The following is a 22,193-nucleotide window of genomic DNA, read 5'->3' on the forward strand; positions in this document are numbered from 1 at the left end:
GCCTCTATTCTTTCAGGAGTCCCAGTATTACCTGGGTAATACCAGTGGAGTATTCAAACGACACAAATACTTACGTGAGAGGCATATTTGCAACTGAAGGGAGTTCTTAGAAAAGTGGTAATCCTGGAGCATGAGTGGCTTTTTGTAATAATTTCTAAGGGCTTTCCAACATTTTATTCTTCATGGAAAATGCCTGCAGAGTTGAATAGAATATTATAACCAGTCTCTGAGATTTCTGAGTCATCTTAGGGAATTGTGGCTTCAATTCCAATAACAGGAGCTTTCTTATCAACTTTAATGGGCCTGCATGCCTTCTATAGAATAGTTCCTTAAATTTAATCATACTAGAATAAAATGAAGTGAATCATTCTCAATTGAATTATCCTATTTTGGAGGGTAATTTTTATAGATCCCTATTAAATTCTAGGCAACATTTCAATGATGGAGGTTTATCTTGTCTTTCAATAATATTAGACATAAAAGATCTCGGGGGGTGTCTCCGATGAATAATGCTTGCGCTCTCCTAGTTCCATAAGAAGGAAGAGTATAGCAGAAAAGCATGTAATTAGCTTGGGTGCAGCACCACACTACTGCTGCCATACTACTTCTGGAAGTAGAGTTAATGTGTCTTTTTTGGTGCTGCATTGAACTGTGTAGACAATCCAGCTCACACAGAAGAACTACGTGAGGCATTTCTAGGATGGCATCAGACTATGCAATATAGAAATGCCCTGAGATCTTACCAGTAGCTCTTTTTATGGAATCCTACTGGAAAGAAAGGAGGATGCTATAGTAAGAATGCCAGTTCTCAAGTACTGTTGTTTTAATAGGATTACTACTGAATCACCAGCCTGTTTAATTAGACCTATAAAAGTTATTTAGCAAGGTGTGGATTGGGGCTTGGGGGAGGAATATCAGGAGCACAGCACGTCTGGAAAAGTGTCTATAAAAATCTATCTATAAAAGTCTCTTACTATGTGGTCTAATTAAGGTCTGGATACAGCACATACATTACTTTAAAAAACAAACAGGTTAGTTTCTGTCTGCCGCACTTTATTTTTATTACCTGATTACAAACTGAAAGAGTTTGTTAATTTAGTCTTAGTTTAGGTATACAGCAGAAAGCAGTGCTTGTCACTGGTTTAGATCAACCCTACTTAAGGCATTCTTTGGAAATAAACATCACTGAATCAAGTTGTATCAAATAACTGCTTTTTCAGATCGTTAATTTGCTTTTTCTTGTTGGTAGAAGGTTAGATTATAAACACATCAATGATATCATGTTTTTGCCTAAGGGAAGTTAGCATATACCCGTGTCTGGAAAATGGAAAATAATTTCTAAAATGTGGAAAACTGAATTGTAGAAGCTTGATGGTGAAACTATCACAAGAATATTTTGAGTTGCATCTACATTGAAGTGTGGGATGGTCCGGCTCAGAATGAGAGAATGGTGATACCACATTAGTGCTGTAGCAATGCAGGTTTCAGCATGAGTTTGCCACAACTATTGTGTTTTGTGTTCAGTTACAGCAGGGCAAACATAAAGTAACCCTGAAGTCATACTCTTATTAGTCACACTGCTTATAAGCAGAGTCTTTACTATATGTTATGAAATTATTCAAACTGTTTAACATGGTTTGTTGCTCTCTTTTAGGTCTTGTTGTCACTAGGATATTTCTTAAGAATGGCCATAAGAAATGTTTGTTTGTTTTTCACGATGAGGGTGGTCAAACACTGGAACAGGGCCCTGACAGGCTGCTGAATCACCATCCTTGGAGCCATTCAGAACCCACCTGGACAAGGCCCTGAGCGATCTAACTTTGAAGTTAGTTCTGCTTTGAGGATGATATTGGACTTCGAGGACATGGTTTAGTGGTGGACTTGGCAGTGATAGGTTAATGGTTGGACTCAATGATCTTAAGGGTCTTTTCCAATCTCAATGATTCTATAATTCTATTCCATGACTTCAGGGCCCCTTCCAACTTGAATTATTGTATTATTCTATATTATAGGGCCAATGTACATGGCCAGCCTACCAGGCATAAGATGGGTCACTTAGTGTGGCTGATAAAAAGACATAGTACAGAGCAGCACTGATTTCTTCTATGTATAGGTGGTGACTGCAGTCAATTCCAAATAGAAGAGGCAGCCTCTGGAGCCATTTTGACATTGTAGTCCTTGTTCAGTAATTTTTAAGGGTCATTAGGTGATAGTGGCCACACCATCCCACCTTGGCTTCCTAAATGAGTAACCAGCTTCTTGTATTGAAGGTAAACTGTCTGGCGTATGCCTAGTGTACAGAGTGTAAATAGCATCTCAAATACCATGAAATGTCAATATTAATGCCTGATGGTATTGGAGAAATTCATTTTAAGTCAACCAAGTCTAAACCTAACACAACTGATTTGTTTATATTCTCCAGCACTGAGATTATATACCTCAGACCTTCTCTAGACTTGTTTTAGCGAGATCTTTGCTTTATCTCCTATATGCATCTCCTTTTCTGCACTGCTCTTATCTGCTAGAGAAAAGTCTAAAATAAAGATCTCGGTGAAATACCAGCTGTCTGAGTAGCTTCTCAGAGAGAGTGAGAATTGCGTGATGCAGTTATGACATAGTACTTCTGTTTCATGGAACAGAAAAAAGAAAGAATTGTAACTAAATCTATCCGTAACAAGCTTTGGAATTAATGGGGATGAGCAAGTGGTAGGTTACTGGGTAAGAACAAATTTATGGCCTAGAAAAAAAATATCTTGGTGGGATATAGTAGGATTATTGAAAATGACAAGATACAAGGCTCTGCTGGATATTTTTCCGCTATGGTAAATGCTCGCTCTGGTTAAAAACATTGTCTGGCTGGCTCTAGATCAAAACCCTGAGTTTTGCTGCTTGCAAACTTGTAAAATTTAAAGAGGAAGAAAAAAAATCAAGAAAAATTATGCCTGTTTATTCTGTTTGCCTGTCTTCTCCCACTCTTTCCGCTTCCCACACAAACATAATGATTTGCAGAGGTCTGTTCTCTAGAGCAGAAGAACTGGTGTTTTACACCAATCAAGTTTCTAAATCTGAGTAAGTGAAATTTTCATCAGTCTTTTCCAGCAGTTGCCATGTCACTCTTCTCCTTGTGCTGGAGAAATAGCTGGAGAAGCTTAGTAAGAGTGAACAAATGCTATTGCCCCATGATGTCCTGAATGCCCGAGTGGGCTACAGAAGATAAGTGTAACGTATTCTGACTGATGTTGGTGCTGGCATTTGGGATTGTTAAAGAGGAGTTTAGTGAAGTTATGCTGATTTATATACGTGAAGTACAGGGCCTTTTATATGCCTAGTTTCTACTATTTTATAACTACTTTTTATTTTATTGCTGACCAGCAACTGAAGTGATTTCCTTTCATCTTTTTCTGCCCAAAGTCCGAGACCAGTGCTGCGAGTCGCTGGAGAGGATCATGCACACCACCACACGATGAACAAAGCCCTGAAGGGCATGGCAGGGGCACGTGCAATTTCTAGTAAAGGTGTACCTAAGGAGTGATGGGCTTTCTGGGTGTTGTACTGCAGCCCTTGCTCAGACAGCCTGTCTATCAGGGTGATGAACAGCAGAGCAGGCTGAGCAGCTGTGTGGTACAGTTGTCGTGGGTCTTGGGGAGAGGTTGTAGCACTCAGCTTAGACCAGGTTTCACAGGGGTGGTAATGCTCACCCTGGGTGCTGTTGGGGGCTTCCCAGGGCTACTGATTCTCTTCTCTCTCACTCTGGTTTAAACCTATCTTAACTCTCTTGGCTCCCACAGAGCCTACTTCTGCCGCTGAGAGAAGTGGCCGAAGAATTGGGACCCTTCTGGCTCCAGCATTTTCAGTCCTATTATCTCTTGTTATTTTTCCAGCCTTCTGCTTAACCCTCCTTGCCAAAAGCACTCTTTGGTGACTAGCAAACTAATTGACCGGAGGAGGTGTCATCAAAAATTCATCTCGTATAATTAGACATTGAGCTATCATTATCCTTGAGGTTCAGATAATTTTTGTTTTCATTAGCTGGGTGGTTCCCTGTGGTAGATATTTCTGATAATTTCTTGACACTGAGGGGGTCCTGAGTCCTGGCATTCTCTCAGAGGTGCTTCTCTTACATGTCCTTGCTTATCTAGCAGGAGTCGGGGGAAGAGCTGTATTAGTCATGCTGCATATTCACGATTTTATCTGTTAAATAGGGCTGCTTATGTAAGAGACAGAGGTTTCACTAGACTTTGCTAGATAGCTGCCAAATGCAGTGCCACATAGTTTGTGAAGGAGCATTTCTGTTTTTCCAATGTTTTCAGATAAATGGCATTTCAAACAGCTGTTGATAGTGTTAAGAAATCCCATTTGCATTTTATACAATTCTAATTACACAGTAATTAATTTCTGATACAACGGCAGATTACTATTAGAATTACGTCCTTGAAATTTTATTGCTGTATGTGAAGCAGCACTCTTTTTGCTATGAGTCCTTAAATGTGAAAAGAATATAACCAGATTTCTACCAGCAGAGCCTTAACACTTTGAAATTTCTTAATGCAACAGTGAAATTTGGGGAAAAAAAAAAAAAAAAAGGGTAATTCCATACTGAGGAATAATCTGCCTTTGTCTATGATATGAAGAAAAGCTTTACTTTTTTTTTTTTTAAGCTGCATTTCTATATGTTACAGTAATAAATAATTCTGAGTATTGGAGCCAGCAAAACATGGAATTTGTATTTTTTGAAAATCCTGATAGTTGGGAATGTGCTTTCATTCTTAATGAAAATCCAGACACAAGAAAATATTTCCCCAAAACACGTACCTAAAAATTTTCTTGGATCAACTGAAACAGTTGTCGGAAAGCCATTTTGAAAGGAAAGCTGAAAATACTTTGTATGGTTGGAAGGAAGTTAATTCAGGATCAATATGCCCTTACAGAAAATACAGATGCTGCTGAAAATGAATATTTTAATTGAAGGAGCTTTCATTGTAAATATTTGTTATATTTTATTATACACATTATATGCTGGAAGTGAAATGTCATTGGACTGCATTTACATATTTAAAATTTAAAAATATTTTTAATGCATTTAGAAAATATATTAATATTTGCTAAACACCTGCACATTCAGCCTTTTGTAAGACACAGAAAATTATATTACCTGTCTTTAGAAGCTTAGAATAAGCAATCAACAGTAATTATTAGCCCTGATGTTATTGATTAAAATGTTTCGTGGCTTTTCTCTCTGGCTGTTGATTGCTTCCTGCTAAGAGAAGAACTGCGATGCTGTTCATGCCTTAGAGATGCGGAAACTGCTTGCAGAGAAGAGTTGATTTAGAGCTCTTGTCTGTCCTGTATATGTACCTCTCATAAATTCAACATTGTATTCAAAATGCAATGGTATACAAGTAAGTTGTGATCACGTTTCACCCTGTGCTTATCATGAATAGCTCACATTTTGAATTCACTAGGAAGGCTGTATGATTGCTTGTAACAAAGCGTGGACCGAAGCAAAGTTAAATAAACAAAACCCTGCAATAACTCTAGAGTTCCTGTTTGGTTTTAATCAAACCTGGTTTAGTTTCTTGGGTAGAGATCTGCAATTTAGTTTTACGCAAACATTTTGATGAACTGAATGCTGGTAGGAAAGATAGGTGGGGTCATTAAAAACAAACGCAGCTCAGTGTTACGCATCTCAAGTTCATCCCACCTTTAGCTAATCTCTGTTGAGCTTAACACTAGGTTTCTGCTGGTACACTTTTTGCCCTTGACTTCATGGAGCTCTGCTGATGTGCACCAGCTGGAAATGAGGCTGATGAAGCTGGTAGCTTTCTAAAGCTGTCTTTATTAAGCTTACTTATCTTCCTGTTGTCTCTGGTTTTTACTTCTGAGTTATGAACAACAAAACCATACAGTGTGTAGGCACCTAGATTTCCCAGTGGTTTTATTTCATGTTTTTCAAGGATATATAATTTTTTTTTCTAAAACTTGTGGGTTCTCTTCTCCATGATGTGCTGCTTTATCACATCCCCTGCTGGGGGTAAGTGTGCTCTTCTGCACACTAAAACTGGATGGAAAGATGAGTGAGGGTCACTGTATTTCTCCCCTTGGCTAAGGAAGCAGAGTTCCCTTTTTATGGGTGACTTGAAGCTAGTGGAAATTTCATTCTAGTGTATTAGCAGGTAGGCTGATAATTTGAAATGTCAAATTCCTTCATCAATATTAGCATATACATTTGCAAGCCAATTAATGATGTGAAAATATTTTAAGGAACATCAAAGCAAACTAGTACGAAGGTTGTATATTTTCATTCACATTTTGAAATCAGGATGAAATTAATAAAAATCACCAAATAAGTAACAGCTCTATTTTTAAAATGTGGTATCTGCTTTTTATCTTGTGAGCAATGCAGTCATTAGAGTGAAACAATGTTGAAGAATTCATGTGCATATTCAGTGCTAAGTAACATGGTAGAAGGACATTGAGACCTTCATCTTTCTTTGATAAAGTAAAGTATTTTTGAAATGAACATCTTATCAGATCAGAAAAGCTGGTAATATTGGCAGATCAGCAAAACTCAGTCATGTCAATCTGACATTTGATCATAAGTAATGTACTTTTGGTAAGAGAAAAAGTCAAAGTGAAGGACAACACAACTTTCATATGCAGTGTTCCAAACTCAGAAAGATGGTATTTTAAAAATATTTTCTCTTCCCATTTCAAGTACCAATCCTACTCTTAGATCCTCATAAAAGGAATTTCGTACTTGTCTCAACCTCTTTCCTAGATCCAGACATTTGACTCTGTATCTGTTAGCTCAGGAATATATAGCACAAGAAAAGTTTGGGTTTTTTTCAGGACATTACTGTAAAGAATGTTGTATCTAAGCTGTTGAGTTGACTGCAAAATTTTTACTAATTCATTATCTTGGTCAACTGCAATTTAATTCTTTTAAAGGAATACTTGTCTTTGAGTGTCTCATCATCACTAGTTAAACTTTCCTGTGTGATATTGATACATGTTGACTGATAAATGAGTGAACCCCTTCCTAGACATTAATTTCACTATTGTTTTCTTACATTACTGTCAAGTTTCCTAACCTGGTACTCCCAGCAGCTTGCTAGGCAATTATCCTTGTAAGGGTGTTGTCTATGTGAAATATACAGCATATGACTTTTTCTGTCCCTACTTATATCCTGTGGGACATGAGTCAGCTCCAGACTAAGTACTTGTATAGTGGAATAGATTAGACACAAATTAATATATTAGGCAAAGCAGTTGGGCTTTACTAATTGTACCTAATCAGTGGCTAATTTATGACTTCTGGCTTTTGGTTGGCTTACAGCATCGGTGAGGCAAGCTTGCATTTGCCCACAGTATACATTGGAGACCCACTTTTAATTAACATGCATCACTGCAGGAGAATTCAGTATAATTTCTTATTTCATAGAGATTTCTACTGAAAGTTAGTATTTTGTCAGAAAACATGAACCCCTGCCCTTTAATTAGGGGCCAGTTTATACATGCTGCATCCACAGGTATTAATAATGAGCGTATTTATCAATATACCTTGCATAGAAAGAGTATCTACATGATTTTATAAATTCTAAATAAAATTTACATGGTAAGACCAATCCATTAGCTAGCATTCTTGCTTCAATGAAAATGACTTGATCAGATATTAAAACAATTTATACATGTAAGTCTCAATATTTTGAATAGCACTCAGACACAGTCTAGAAGCCCTGCGAAATTAAGTACCCTGTGAGGTTTCTGCTTCTATTTGGGAAAAATGGTCTTTTTCTCATATTTGCTTCAGGCTGAAACCAACAAGAACAGAAAGAAGGAGTCATATTGTTTTCAATTTTAAAAGGATATTGCTAATTTTATTGTGTTTAATTTTTAGGTGTGCTCTATTAAGGTGAATGCATTGGTGTACTGAGCCTTTGAAAATGAGAATAACAACAACCAACAAAGGAGCTAGACTTTATAAATTCTCATGTTTCTGTAGTTACCAGAAACCTCTCCAAATTTCAAAATCACCTACAGCATCTCTGCATCTTTAAGAGATCATCCATTCGCGAAGTGGGTAAGTGTTTCCTTTGGTTATTTCTCAAGCACTGTAGGGCTAATACATGGATTGCCCTTGTGGCATACGAAATCCATCATTGCTTTCTGCTGTGCTCTGGTACCCGAAGAGAAATACAGAAGCCCTCATGACTGATTTCTAAGTTACATGCTCGAGCATTTTGCTGAACTGGCTTAGGATGATTGGACAGTTGCAGGTTCTTCCCAAGATCACTAAGCAGCTTGTTTTAAATGGACTGTTAAAAAGCAAAAGCAGAAAATATTGTGAAAAGAATAAGTACTTGTCTTTCTACCAGAATACATAGGGGTTGAGATGAAAAGAGTAGTAACTGCCTGTGAAATGTTTCTAAATATCTTGGGTACCATCTCGAACAGGAAAAGATATGGTGCTTGATTGGATACAAAAAAGTTGTTTATTATTAATGAGTCATAGCCACTGCAAAATCAGGATAAAGCATGAGAAATGTCTGAACAATTATATTTGCTTCAGTGTTCCAATTACCTAATGTGTTTATTTTCAAAATGGAGAGAAATGAGTATGGGATCAATTATCAGTTACATTCAATGATGGCAAGGTGTAGGGCAGGAGAGGCTTCAAATAGTCTCATCAGGACACCTTCTGAAGGTTGTTGGGAACCTTTAGCCCAAAATCTGGTGCTACTCCTCCATTAGCTGGAAGTACACACACAGAATAAAACCTGAAATTTGGGATGTTTTTTTTTCCTTTTTAAAGCGAGGAATAATCTGACCTTCGCAGTAGAGCAAAAATCTTTCCTTGGTCATTGCTTGACCATTTGGTATGAGGTAGTAACACACAGATCAGCTTTTCCAAATACTGACATTGAAACCAAAGGAGTATATTTTTCAAGTACTAGGCCATTGTCATCAGAGTTTACCATGTCAGCAGAAAAACAGGGCAATATTTATTATTAGGAGCAATTCTACTGCTATCTGCTAATCCAGCCAAATAATTTAAGGTGTATTATATCATTCTTGCCAACAGTTTTTATTACATGCTAATTATTTTATATTTATACCCACCTTAGGAATTGTATTATTCTAAATAAAGATCCCTGGGGCCTTTATCTTGGTTGTCATTTTTAGCAATACAAGTATGGCCATATTTTTTTTTTTTTTGGCTGATACTTGGGGTTTCTGCTGTTACCTCCTCCTTTCTCTGTCTTCTAGGCACAGCCTGCTGCTTCTCTGCAGTTAGCAGTTACTTCCCCTCCTTTCAGCCATATGGTCTGGAGACACAGGAAGGCAGTGCCTTTCCCCATGACCATGATGGGAAGGGGGAAATCAATTAACCATAACTGTGAGGAGGTGGAAAGATTTCTTTTCCCTGTTTTCCTTAGTGGTACTAGGGGAAGATATAAACTTTGCCACCAGCCTCTCTTCCTTTAAGAGAGATTAAACTGTCTGAATCAACTGGAAGGAAAACTCACAGCCAGTTTGGTCCTGCCAGATAAATACCCGTATTTTCTCAAGTAGCAAAAGAAAATGTCTACAAAAAATAGGCCAATAAGCAGATTGGATGAAAACAGGGTTAAGGTGTGAGAGAAGGTAAGCAGTACACATCAAATAATATTTGGAGTCTAGCTACACTGAAATTTTAGCTTAGGCATATCAGAAGCTTTTGATCTAAAAGTCAGGAGCTAACATATTTAGTGTAACTGGGAGCTTGTTACACCTACTGCAGATCAAAATCAAAATTATGTTTGTTTTGTGAATATATTTACTGTATTTGTTAGAATGACAAATATTTACTTCCAGAATAGGTTTTAAAATGGAAAAAAAAAATTAAAATTATATCTCTCTCCCTGAGAAAAGTGGTATCTGATGGGTCCAATATATCTTTTTTAATTGAACCAGTGACATTCTTATATATGAAACAAATGATCTTGTGGCCATAATTAAAATACCATTGACTTCAATTTTTTGGCCCCATAAAATTGAGTAAATTTAGTGTCTCCCTATTACTGGTTATCAAGACATGTGCTTGTCCTGAGCTAGATCACACTAATCTGCCAGACCTTGGTCCATGGTTGCCCGTTTGCAGTTGCCCGTTTGCAGTTCAGCATTCCTAAAGTCTGTTTCTGCTGTTTTTCAGTGCCCTGGCATTAGAATATGTCCTCAAAGATATAATGATTCCCTAAAATATTGTATTCTACATGTACGTTCTCTCTTTGTGTATCTCCCAATTATTTTTAAGATAAAATAAAATGGGATTGTAAAGAAATTTTTCTTGTTTCTACTTCTAAATTTTTTTGTTTTGGATGGGTTCTCTCAAGGAACAGATGGAGTCATTTGATAAATAACATGGAGGACTGAGAAAGGACATTATTTCTAAAACTAAGGCAATCTTTTTTTATATAATAAAGGCTGGCCTGGATATGAAATGAGTCAGACACTTGAAATTAATATAAAGGAAACTTGAAAACAAAGGTCACATGCAATTAGCGAGATAAACAATTTGGGAGTTATGTTTATTTATCATTGCATCTCTCAAATGACTACTGGATAATGATTCTTATAAATTGCTATTCAAAAATGAAAAAATGAATCCAAGGTAGGTGTTAAAATGTTTTTAAAAGCAGGACTTAAGATCTATTTTGGGGAAAGAAGGTGGTAGCTATTTTTCTTTGTCCAGTCTGATAATAAATACAAATACTATTCTTAAAGAAGGCTGGAGTCATTCCTATTCAGTAGAATAGCAATGTTTTCAATTTTGTATCTTCTATCAGCCTACGATTTGCTATTTACAAGGCGTATTTAAGAATAGTGTTGTTTCAATTCTTCCTAAGGAACATTAAACCTGCCTATTACAAAGGATTCTTGTTTGTATAAACAGAATTCAGAGACACTAACTTTTTCTATGCCATGTGCAGCCCAGAAATCCCATCCTACTAAACAGCTCCTATCTACTCTGAAGTCCAGTGTTGCAAAATGCAGAGATGGTCCTGCAAGGAGCTCTTGCAGATCTTGGCAGGAAGTGAAGTTGCTCAGCACCCAGAATGATGCCGAGATCTCTGTTGTTGCAGTCCCCAGCTTACAGCATACAAAGCTGTAAACAGTGCCAGTGCTTTGAAAGTGCCTATTCCATTGTTTGCAGTACAGCAGAGCTGTTTCTTTTGGATGGCTGTGGGTATTTGACTTGGCCCTGGAAGTCTTAACTCATCGCTTCTTTGGATATCAGGTTATTATGAAGAGAAAACATATCCTGCAGAGCAAGCAACTACAAGAGGGGGGGGATAGTTTAATGTAATCCCTTGGTCTACAGGCATGGCAACGCGTTCAACTGAAAAGATCGAATATATTTTGTGTGTGTTGAGGATTTTTTTAGCTGATTAAAAACTAACGGGGAATATGAATACAAAATATTACTTGTCACTAGCATCAGTAATTAATTTAATAATCACAGACTGAGCTGTCTTCAAATAGCTAGTTCTAAATAAACTGGGTTGATATGATGTCAACTTGAAAAATCAGCCAGTTTTGAAATGGATATCAAGGATGCTTTCAAAAAGTCTGTTGCAGTAGTAACTGTGTAAGATAGAATGAGGTGGATGCATTAATATTTGAGCTGTCAGATTTACTATACAATTTACATGTCAAGTGTCAACCTGATGGGCTATCTTGATAAATGCCTACAAACTATACTGCTACTTGGTGCAAAAACTTTCTTATTTGACAGTTCAGACTTAAAGACTTCTAGGTAGCTCTTTTTCCTTTGAAACTAAATACAAGGTAACTTCTTAGGACATGAAAAAGTACTCCTTACGCTTACAGATGGACTATGGTGGTCAACAGCTGAATTGTAATATATGATAATATCGCACCAGTCAGGGATCTGGGCCAAGGAAGGAAGTGCATCGGCACTGAGTATTCTGTGGTATGAAACCCTTGCTCCTGTTAAGGAGATTATTATCTCTTTTGTTGCATGCATTGGCTTTAGTGGGAGTTTTTTCCATCAGCTTCAACAATTGCGCTGCGCCCTAGCAAATTAGATGAGCATGGTTTTTAAGAGATTTTACTTAGCAAGGGATTATTAATTTTTTAATCATCAAGTGTAAGTGTCTATGGAGTATTTTCTATTTGCCAAGAAGATTCTATCCAAATTCTTGTACTGTTGCATAGAAGCAAAATTGCTGTCATCATACTGAATAAAATCCTAAGAGGAAGTTAGATATACCTCTCCATTGGTTGAAGCTACAGGTGCATTAGTCATATTTTTCTATTACTTAGTTCATATATTATCAGCAATATGAAGGACAACTCTTTGTCCTAGATTGAAAGACTCTGGCTATACTTTGTATTTATGTCACAGGGTGTGGCTCTGTCAGACTGTAAAATCTGAAATACTGCATCTTGCATTTACAAAATTATTCTCTTTTTAATCTTAAGGTGACATCCTTGTTAAATGTTCAACTTCAAATATCAACATCTCTTTCTCCTAAATATTTCTGCTGTGATGGATTAAAGAGGTAAAAAAAAAAAAAAAAAGAGCCTATGATTTAATGTTTAGTATGGGTTCTTAGTCTCTTTTTTATTTTTGACTGATATTTTAGAATACCAAATAAATGACTAAGGAAGGTTTATTTTATTCAGGAATTCATATATAACAAATTTCTGCTTTACATGTCAATATATAAATGAGTACATGGCACCATTGTCAACATATCTTGTGAATTTATGGTTGCTTTTTTCATGCATCCATTTGAACCCCACGTACACTTTGTAAACTAAAGAGATTAATTATTATTATCAAACATTATTATTAGCAGGGATAAAAGGAGAAGGTGTAGCTCGTGTCCTTTTGGAAAGAGAGGTAGGTTTTGTATGATAACAGTGGCAAGTTTAGTTCCCTGGTTTGTCAGAGAATTCCTAATAGACTGGATCAGAAAAGGAAGTGAAGGGAAAGGAAAGGAAAATCAGAAAGAAAGCAAAAAGGAAGGAAAAAAGGAGAGAAAATATGAAAAATTATCTAGGTACTGAAAGTGGAACTGACATCTTAATCCTGACTAAGTCCATAAGTTAAACTCCCTCTATCCTCCATACATGCCTCTAGCCATGAAAATCATTCTGCTTCACTGAAATCCTGTAGACTCCTACAATTTCTGCTTTTGTGCATGACCATGACTGCCTTGCTCTTGCCAGAGCTTAGCATCTTGGAAATGTCCTGTACTTAAGGCAGATCAGGAGCTTCATTCCAAGCATTTCTCTACCTGTGTCCCCTAAGGAGCTGCTTGTGTTTCCAACATGTAACAAATAGCCCAGGAATGGGGACCACACAAAAGACGGTGACAGTGATCCCTTCCATACAAAGATACTGGCAGAGCATGAATTAGATGTAACTTTTAGGTATTTCACCTAGTATACGTAAAACAGAAACTGTTTTCAGTCTAAGAATCAGAACCCAGGTTTTTCATTACTAGGTGAATGCCCTTACGGTCTCAGCTACAGAAGCAATGCTCTCTGTGCTTTATAATGCAAAGTGGCATGACTTTAGAAAGGAGTGTGGAGACAGGATACAGTATGGTGTTCTGGCTTACTCCTCTTCAAAGGAAAAGGAGATAGGGATTGGAGCTCTTTTGGGAGGACAGAACTGAACTGGAATCTGTAATGTTCAGGTGAGTGCTCTAACTCCTAAAGCTCTGCTGTGACCTCTTGGTGCTGTTCTAATACTGATGATAATGGATTATGTGACAGATGATTGTGTGATAGGCACTCTGCCTGCAGTTATATCCAGACAAAATTTATACCCGCAAACACAGAGACAAGTGGGACTGTGGAACTGTTTTAACTTTAGTTTCTACTGTACCAAGTTGGCCACAGATGTTCCTCTGCAGGAGAAAGGATAGCACATCAGCCGCTATATTACTTTGGTGTCTCTGTCTGCCAGCCAGTTTTACGAGCTCTGAGGGATGATGGCATATCTTTAATATTCTTTGACAGTACAATATTTTTACTTAGGCTGTCTATTCCAGAATGATGCTTCTCTGATAGAATGGCCAGTCAATCTCACAGTGTGATAGAAAACAGATGTAAGATTAGGATGCAAAGTAGTTTTCCAGATACTTGGTCCCAGCATGCTGTACAACCCAGCCCTAGAGTTAACCAGCCAAGTGCTGACACATGTCTTATAGCAAAATATCACTCACAGCCACAGTTCAAAGGCCTTGCTACCCTCCAGGGCAATTAATACAGCATCACATTCAATGGTGCTTGAACCAAATCCATAGAACTCTCAAGGGAGGAATAGCGAAGCAATCTCAGAGCTCAGACATGAGCAGCATGCTGTTGCAGCTAAAGTTTCAGTCCCTAAGAACACAACCCTTCCTTAAGAATGCTTGTGTGACAATGCATTATAAAAAGCAGATTCTTCTGCCATAAAAATCTGTGACAACACTCTCATTAGCATCACTAAATAAAAGTTCAGACTCTAGATGTGGATCTTCACTTTTCAAACTATTTATCACAAAGGTAGCTCCAAATATTTTTCCCTAAGTATTTGTAAGTTGGCTTTTGAATGAGAATTTTAAAGACAGTTTAGAACAAATAAATGAAAGATTTGTACTGTACATATACTTTTTTGTATGAAGTTGTATGTATACATTCAGTGATTGTGTAAGTAATACTAATAGCTAACCGTAATACCTTTTACTTCAAGTAAGTACCCAAAGTGATCACATTTCATTTTAGAAATTATGGACAGATTTGAATACTAATGTTTGTATTATGCAGCATTTATTCAACTAATGGTGCTACTGAAAGTACTGAGGCGTCTCATCGTATAATTTAGTACTTGGTGTGAACACGATTTGATAGCCACCTTGTACCTGAGGCATCTGAAATTAACTACATCTATTATATAATTGTGTCATGCTATAGAGTGCAGGGAATAACAAAAAGTGGTTTTTAGCTCCTGATTTCATTTCAGCAGTTCCCACTTCGATTTCTATTTATTAGTGTATGAATGATGTGCTCCCACGGATCCTTCTACTGTGGTTATGATAGTTCAGAAAGAAATAAAAGCTATGTGCTTTACACTCTGCTGAACATAGCTTGGATATTGTATTGAATATTTTTATTCAGGCAATACTTGGGAATTCCCAGACTGGTCATATCCAACAGAAACCAATAAGTAGTCCAAGTTCCATTGTAATTAAAAGTAGCATATGAAAATGAATAAATAAAAGAGTAAAATTTTAGTGCCTTTATTGTTTAGGAAAATTAATATTTTAGTTGTGGCTCCATGCTCCATATTTTTTTCTTTAAGGAGAAGCTGTGCAATTCTTTGGAAGGCACGTTTACATCCTGTCCTACAGATAAGTGTTTATGGCAGTCAGTTTATTACCAATCTGCATGCCTGTGTTTATCTATTTATTTATCTGTTGTTTTTTTTTTTTTTTAATGGATAAAACATTTATAGATGAGAGAAATTAATCTCGCCAACCCTTTTTTTTCTTGTTTCAGATCTGCATGGTCAGTTCCACATCAGATTCTCCATACCTGTTTTCCTCCTCTATTAATTCCTCTCAGGTATGTAAATTTCAAAATTCTCTTGTAACAATGCTTGATTTCCTACACTTGCATGTATATGTCACAGATGTGGACAAAGATGGCTGTTTCAGACCTTTTCTTACGATATACGCGCTGGGATTTCAGAAACCAAATTCAGTAATACCTATAACATTACCTAGCCTTGATAGGAAGGGAATGATGGTGATGTGAAATCATAGCTAAAGATGACAGGTGTTCTTTTGACCAATTTAACTAGCCCCTTGAATACATACTGGTATTAGGAAGATCTGTCTTTATATTTGCAGATTATGATTCCATAGGAATCATTCCAGCTAGGAGTGTTGCATATAAATGATTGCTTTGGTTGCTCTAAATATTGTGTCTTGTCTAGTGAGTGTAGCCAAGGTTGTTGGATAAAAATCCTTCTAAATCTATATTTTCTTCTGTTTTTTACTTGCTTTTTTCCAGTGGGATATTTTCTGGTTTGTGTTTTTGGTTTTTTTTTTTTTTTTAAAGACAAGCTTGTCAAAAAGATACTGATGCTTGCCAAAATTCTGTCCTGGTATAAAAATTGTATAAAAATGTATGAAGATATAATTAAAACAATGTAAACTTACGTGGGATCATTATTAAAAACTTGTTTTCAAGTGTCTTTTTACTTCAAACTTTAGAAATAATACAAAATGGAAAAAAAACAGAACAAGTCAAAATGCAGATGAAAATATTGAAACAGATAGCTTCAATATTTTGAAACTTTGCAGTAAATTTCAAAAAAGAATTTTCCTATTTTAAAATGGAAAAATGTTTAAAACAAAAGAATTTCTTATGAAGTGAGCAAACACAATATTCCTGGGTGGTTTTAAGTCTTCCTTTTTGGCCTGTTGCTACCTCAGTTCAATAGTGACAGAAATGGCATTTGTCCCAATCTGAGGGGAAGTGAACTTTGCATATTTTCTAGCTCTTTCATCAAAAAGCCTATACGCTGCTTTGTTTGTCTTATCTCTCATAGTACTTCCTCCAGATCAGATTTGGGAGTACAGTGGAGAAGCAGTTTGGGGGAGATAAGGTGCTGGTTGCCATCTGTAGTGCATCTTTCCTGTAAATGATTATTTGGATCATTTGTGCTGCCAGTTAAGTCAATTCATCCCTGCCTGATCACTCTCAAACAATACTTTGAGGATCTGTAGTCAAGTACTTATTTATCTTTCACTATCAGAATTTAAATGTAAAGGAATGCAAAAATAATTTTTGTAATGACTAATTTAGAACAAATAGTTGATGGGCTAGGAACTGCTTGGTAAAAGTCTTTGTGCAGTATTAAAGCATATTCAGATAGAATGTATAGCAAAGTCTATAAATGGTCAAAAAGATTCTAGGAAACCATAGTTGTTCTAAAGAAACTAGCCTGAAATTATTAAAAAAAAAAAAAAAAAAGTCATGATTAAAAATCTAAAATGGCACTTTTTTTTTTCTTTGCTCATGTATTGTCCTTCATTCCCTGTAACTGATTGTGTTTAATGGGCCTCCGATGCCTCCCTTTTATATGATTTCCCTTTCATAGCTCATATTACTTTTATTGCCTCTCTCTAGATCAAACGCATAGGAAGAAGAAAAGAAAAATTGTGACTGAGAATGATGTCTTCAATCTTCCATATTTTAGCATTATTTTTCTAAATGTTCTTACCTCGATTTAATGCAGCTTTTGCTCATTATAATTCTAGGAGTCACTGTAGATAATTCTTCACCATCCTGGATATCCCAACCTTTCATACATTTATAGAAGCTAGTGCTTTGCCAGCCCTAGTGATAAAAATTCAAGCCCAATATAATTAGAGATTCTAAATACATTTCAGTTGCTTTCTTTAAATTTTATTTGCCACCTGGCTATACAAGCTACTATAGCTTATATTTTCTTTTGAAACTTTGAAAGCTAGAGGCATGACTGTTTTTCTATGAGAATGCCAAATTATCACGTGGCTACAGGCACTGATGATTTTAGAAGACTACCAAACATTGTGAGGAAATAGTAGCCCAATTCCATATATTCATATGTTGAATTTCAGAAGCCTAGTGCTTGGTGTCTCTGCCTCTGGTGGATGAAATGTTGCTCCCAGGCAGTGTGGGGATACAAGATTTGTATCTTGTAAGAACTTAAAACTACCCTCTGAATTTCATTCACTATTCTTGGAAAAAGTTTATTGCCCTTAGGTATAGAGTTGTAGAGGTACGCAACACATGTATATTTGCAGGAAGTGATCTCTCAGATTGTACAATTTTTGCCAGGTTACATTAATTCTAAGGGAAACTGAGAGACCTCCTGCCTTCTATATGAATTTCCACAGCCTGCTGGTAGTTGTGGCTGCAGTTCTCACAGGGAGTGGCTTTGTTTTGTTGTAGGTATTAGCATGAACTTCTCCACGGTGCTGTAATGTCTTTGTCTTCCCTCTCTTCCCATGGCAAGCTTCTCCCTCATCCACAGGTTTGGCCTCTTTCAATAGCGATATCCTTACTAATACAATGTAAGTAAGACTTTTGATGGAGTAATTCTTTTTGGTAATGACTGCATAGCTGAATATCACCTTCCATTAATCTGCCAGTAATTATTCTTGTGTTTAGAAGTAATAATAGTAAAAGGATATTTAAAAGTTGGATGGGCCTGGAAGATGTAATTTTAAAGTGAAATTATACATCACCTAAATTCTGTTTGAAGGTACAAACTCTATAGACTAAAGGAAAAAAAAAGTCAGTGGAGGACTTGGTTTAGATTCTATAAAATCTTGAAAAACATGACTGTTGTGTTCTCCTCTGATTTTCAGCACACGCATTGTCACGGGTAGTTGTAGCAGCAAAAATTGGATATATTTATGTAATTCTACAGCACTGCATCTTTTTCAAAGAAATGTGAAAAACTCTCAGAAATGCTATTTCAACTGAGCAGTTCATTTCTGTAATTGGTCAGACCTATGAAAAGTCATGGATTTTGATGTCTAGTAACAGCCTGAGTTATCTTCTAACTAAATAAAGCAACGTGTTTCAGGCTTGACCTCATTTTCATATATACATTAGGAAAGCCAGTGATTGTAAACACAGATGGTCTAACATATCATGTCATGCTGCTGCCCTTGTGTTGGAACAGGGCTAAATCTTGCATTGAGAATGAGGATTTTTATGTCAAACAAAGCACTTAATTAAGAAGACATTTAAATATTTAATGACTACACAGTAGCTTATTAAAATGTTTGCACTGCTGTTTATGATGTTTGGTGGGTTAGAAACCAATATATTTGTTAACTGTAGAACAACTTGCATTGCTGTTGCATGAAATCCAGCCCTTACCCCTGTGATGCTATAGAGGCTCCCCAGCCTAGAAAAACAGATGTAATCTTTGTGCATCTGGGACAACGTGTGGAGGACTCAGCATGATTTGGGAAGCAGGTTACAGTCAGAAGGCACAAGGAGAATTTGAATGGACAATTTGGTAATCTTTCTTGTAGGAGTGCTATATCCCTAAATCAGAAACAACTGTGTAAAATCTCTCTGCTTCCAGCCTAGCAGAGCATCTTCTTCACCATTTAGCATTTGGAGGGTTAAAGGCATCGGTAGAGATTTCCACAGCCACACTAAGATGTACATATGTTCACAATCTACACCAATTTCTTCCCTGAAATCATAGACTGAAGCCATGGGTGGTTTCTTTTCCTGAGTTTAAGGTATGAAGCTTATGAAGTCTGTTACATTTCAAACTAGAAGTGCACAGTTGCAATTTAAATAGATGGAGCTGTAATTTAATTAGATGGCCTTTTAACTTAGACCCTTGAAGAACCCACCAACTCTCTCCCTCTTTTAAACTGTGGGCAAGAGAGCCATTTCCTTCTCCTGCAACACATACCTTGTCTTGGTGTACAGTGAAGATCCCTTACTGTTTCCATGCCATTGGCTTGTTAAGTGATAAAAATAGAAGACCACAATGTCTCTCCTCTTTCCAGGATGAAAATGTTCCAACATTTCTCTTCTTTTCTAGCAGCTCATTTAAAAATGATAAACAAACTTCTCATCACTCTTTTCCTTTGGGACCTTTTCCTCCAGATGAAAGAAAAAATTTCACCATTCAGTTCCCTAAACGATGCTTCTTCTGAGGAAGTCATTGTGGCTTCAAATTCTTACATATGGTATTGTACATACATACTTAATGATATGGTCCTGTGAGAGATGTTAGCAATTTATACCTCCGTCTGCAATAAGTTATGGCCACCTGCATGAGCTCAACCATGCTGCTAATGTGTGAGCCCTCCCCCATTCCTGCTGCCTTCCCAGATTATCATTTATGGAGAGAGTCTAGAGCCTTTAGAGATGGAAGTCAGGCTGTTACTCATGACCTTCCATGAGAAATGTGATCAATCAAGGGCACCATCCACCCCAGGAGAATGGGTAGGTTAACCTTTGGGGAAAAAACGTGATTTGTTGGTGATTAATTTGAAAAAAAGAAGCATCGATGTTCGTAGTCTGAAAGACTTTTTACTTCAGAGAGCTCTGCACAACATCATGGCTCCTCTTATCCTGTGGGTTTTTGCATGCTCTGATGGTAGAGCTGCTGGATGGGGCCTCTGTCAACAAACATAGCAATTACTTGTCATGCGTATTTCTAATGAAATCTAAATTAAATTTTCATTTGAAACAATTTAAAATGAGATTGCAGCTTTTTGCCACCAAATGTTAAGATATCATAAAATATATATTTTAAATTTCTACAGTAAGGAATTAAAAATTTGGTGGAATGATGGTTTTGGACAGCAGCAAAATTTCATCACCAAATTAATGAATGTTTAGTAAATCCAGCAATACACCTTACAGTATTACACTCTTTAGAGTGTAGATTTTCTCAGTTTCTATTTTCTGGAGTTAGATCTGGCTCTGTATACTTGATTCTTCCCTCTGTCTCGTATTCAAAGCATTAAAAGACATTCTTGCTGTTCAGTGCGAAAACCTTATTGCATTTCCATGATGTTTTCCATACAGGAATCTCAAAGACCTTTGATATTAGTGATGCAGCTTTGCAGCACCCTTACACCCAGGCAACACCACGATCAGTGTCTGAACAATAAGAGAAGTCAGGCAAAGAGAATCTGAATAACTTAATGAAGCAGACAAACAAGCTTGTGGCATAGCCAGGAAGAGAATGCAGAGCCATTCTTTCCAGAGGAGATCTGTTAATTTTTTAATTTTATTTTTTCCCCAGCAAATAATTACCCAAGCAATGTAATTTCAGTCATTCTGAAATGATTTGTGAGTTTGACTAGAATTTATGCAACAGTTTTATCTAAAAGTTGAAAAAAAAAAAAAAAAAGATGGGTTTGATTCCTAACTGCTGAAATGAACATCTTCACGTTTTATTTAGAATTATTTTTCAGCGTGCCCATCCTGGAGAAGGTAGGGCCTCTCCCTCCTCGTCATGTAAGCAGGAAGGAAGGAGGGCTGTGGAACCTAGTGTGCAGTATGCTGCAGGGTGGGAGAAGGGCACATGCCTGCAAGGCTGCAAGTGGGGTTCCTGGCCTCTCAGGTAGGCAGCGCAAATGAATCTTGCTATTCTACTCTTGCACTATTATGTAAAAGTTCAACAACAGATTTTTTTTGTTTGGGGTTTTTTTTTTTTTTTAGTCCTTTGCTGCTTTCATTTTCCAAAAAGACTTTAGGTCTGAATAGGCTGGCTTTGAAATATCCCTAACGAAGTAGTTAGACAAAGTGTTAGAAAGCTGGAGAGAAGTGTTTAATCTCTATCAAGCAGAGGAGAAAAAGAAATATAGCTTTTTGGTTGACCAAAAAATGACATTAATTTTGTTAACTGAATGCAATTTTCAGTTTGTTCACTTAAAAAAAATGTTTACACAGTTTTGCTCCTAGACTTTAGTCATATGTATTTTCCTCTATGAAAATGCTGGATTTCCTTACAGCTTCACCTGGTTGCATCATTCTTAGGAGCATATGCTGGGGTGCAGTGAGTTGTTTTTGTTATAATTTCTAAAAAAACAGCAATAAATTTTTTTACTTATGTCACCTCATTGGGCCAGATTATTCTGCAAAAGTATAAGTCCAGTACATCTGGAAGGATGAGCCAGGTCTTACACTTCACCTGCAGCTGGGCTGCTACTTCTTCACCTCCTTGGAATCTTGAATCATTTTTCAAAAACAGAGTTGTGGATAAGCTAAGCTTATTTGAGTTTAACTCTGTTAAAATGAATGAGAGAAAGGCATGTTTGTTCTATTGTCCTATAGATATTTGGTGTATTATATAAGTTGGTGCACAACTGGAAGCAAATTCATAAAGTTTCATGTTCTATTTATCCTTAATGGTATAGCTAATCATTATAGTCATTAAATATTTTCCCCATTTCTACCAGTCTTGTCGTGAGCTCTCAGCTTGATTTCCAACCCTTGCAGATTAGTACAAGGTTACTGAGGTATGTATGAATACTTTAGAAGTCTAATTAGTAGAACATACTGCAGTGCTGAAATTGGGGAGCAATTTGCAGCAGATAATTTAAGAGATTTTTACCCCTTTCTCTGGGCAAATATTTTAAGCATCTTTTTCT

General features: G+C 36.7%; 1 long non-coding RNA gene across 3 annotated transcripts in view; it reads left to right on the plus strand.

The window, feature by feature from the left end:
* LOC148050854 (uncharacterized) overlaps positions 1–5,484 on the plus strand; it is a 68,192-nt gene extending 62,708 nt beyond the window's left edge. For all 3 annotated transcript variants that reach the window (XR_015700630.1, XR_015700629.1, XR_015700631.1), the window contains one exon: positions 3,412–5,484. This is a non-coding gene — a long non-coding RNA (uncharacterized LOC148050854). The remainder of the gene's footprint in view (positions 1–3,411) is intronic.
* Positions 5,485–22,193: the final 16,709 nt, after the last annotated feature.

The sequence above is a fragment of the Nipponia nippon genome, unplaced genomic scaffold (assembly GCF_047370975.1).
Source record: "Nipponia nippon isolate SJK-2023a ecotype South Korea unplaced genomic scaffold, ASM4737097v1 scaffold_7, whole genome shotgun sequence".
Lineage (NCBI taxonomy): Eukaryota > Metazoa > Chordata > Aves > Pelecaniformes > Threskiornithidae > Nipponia > Nipponia nippon.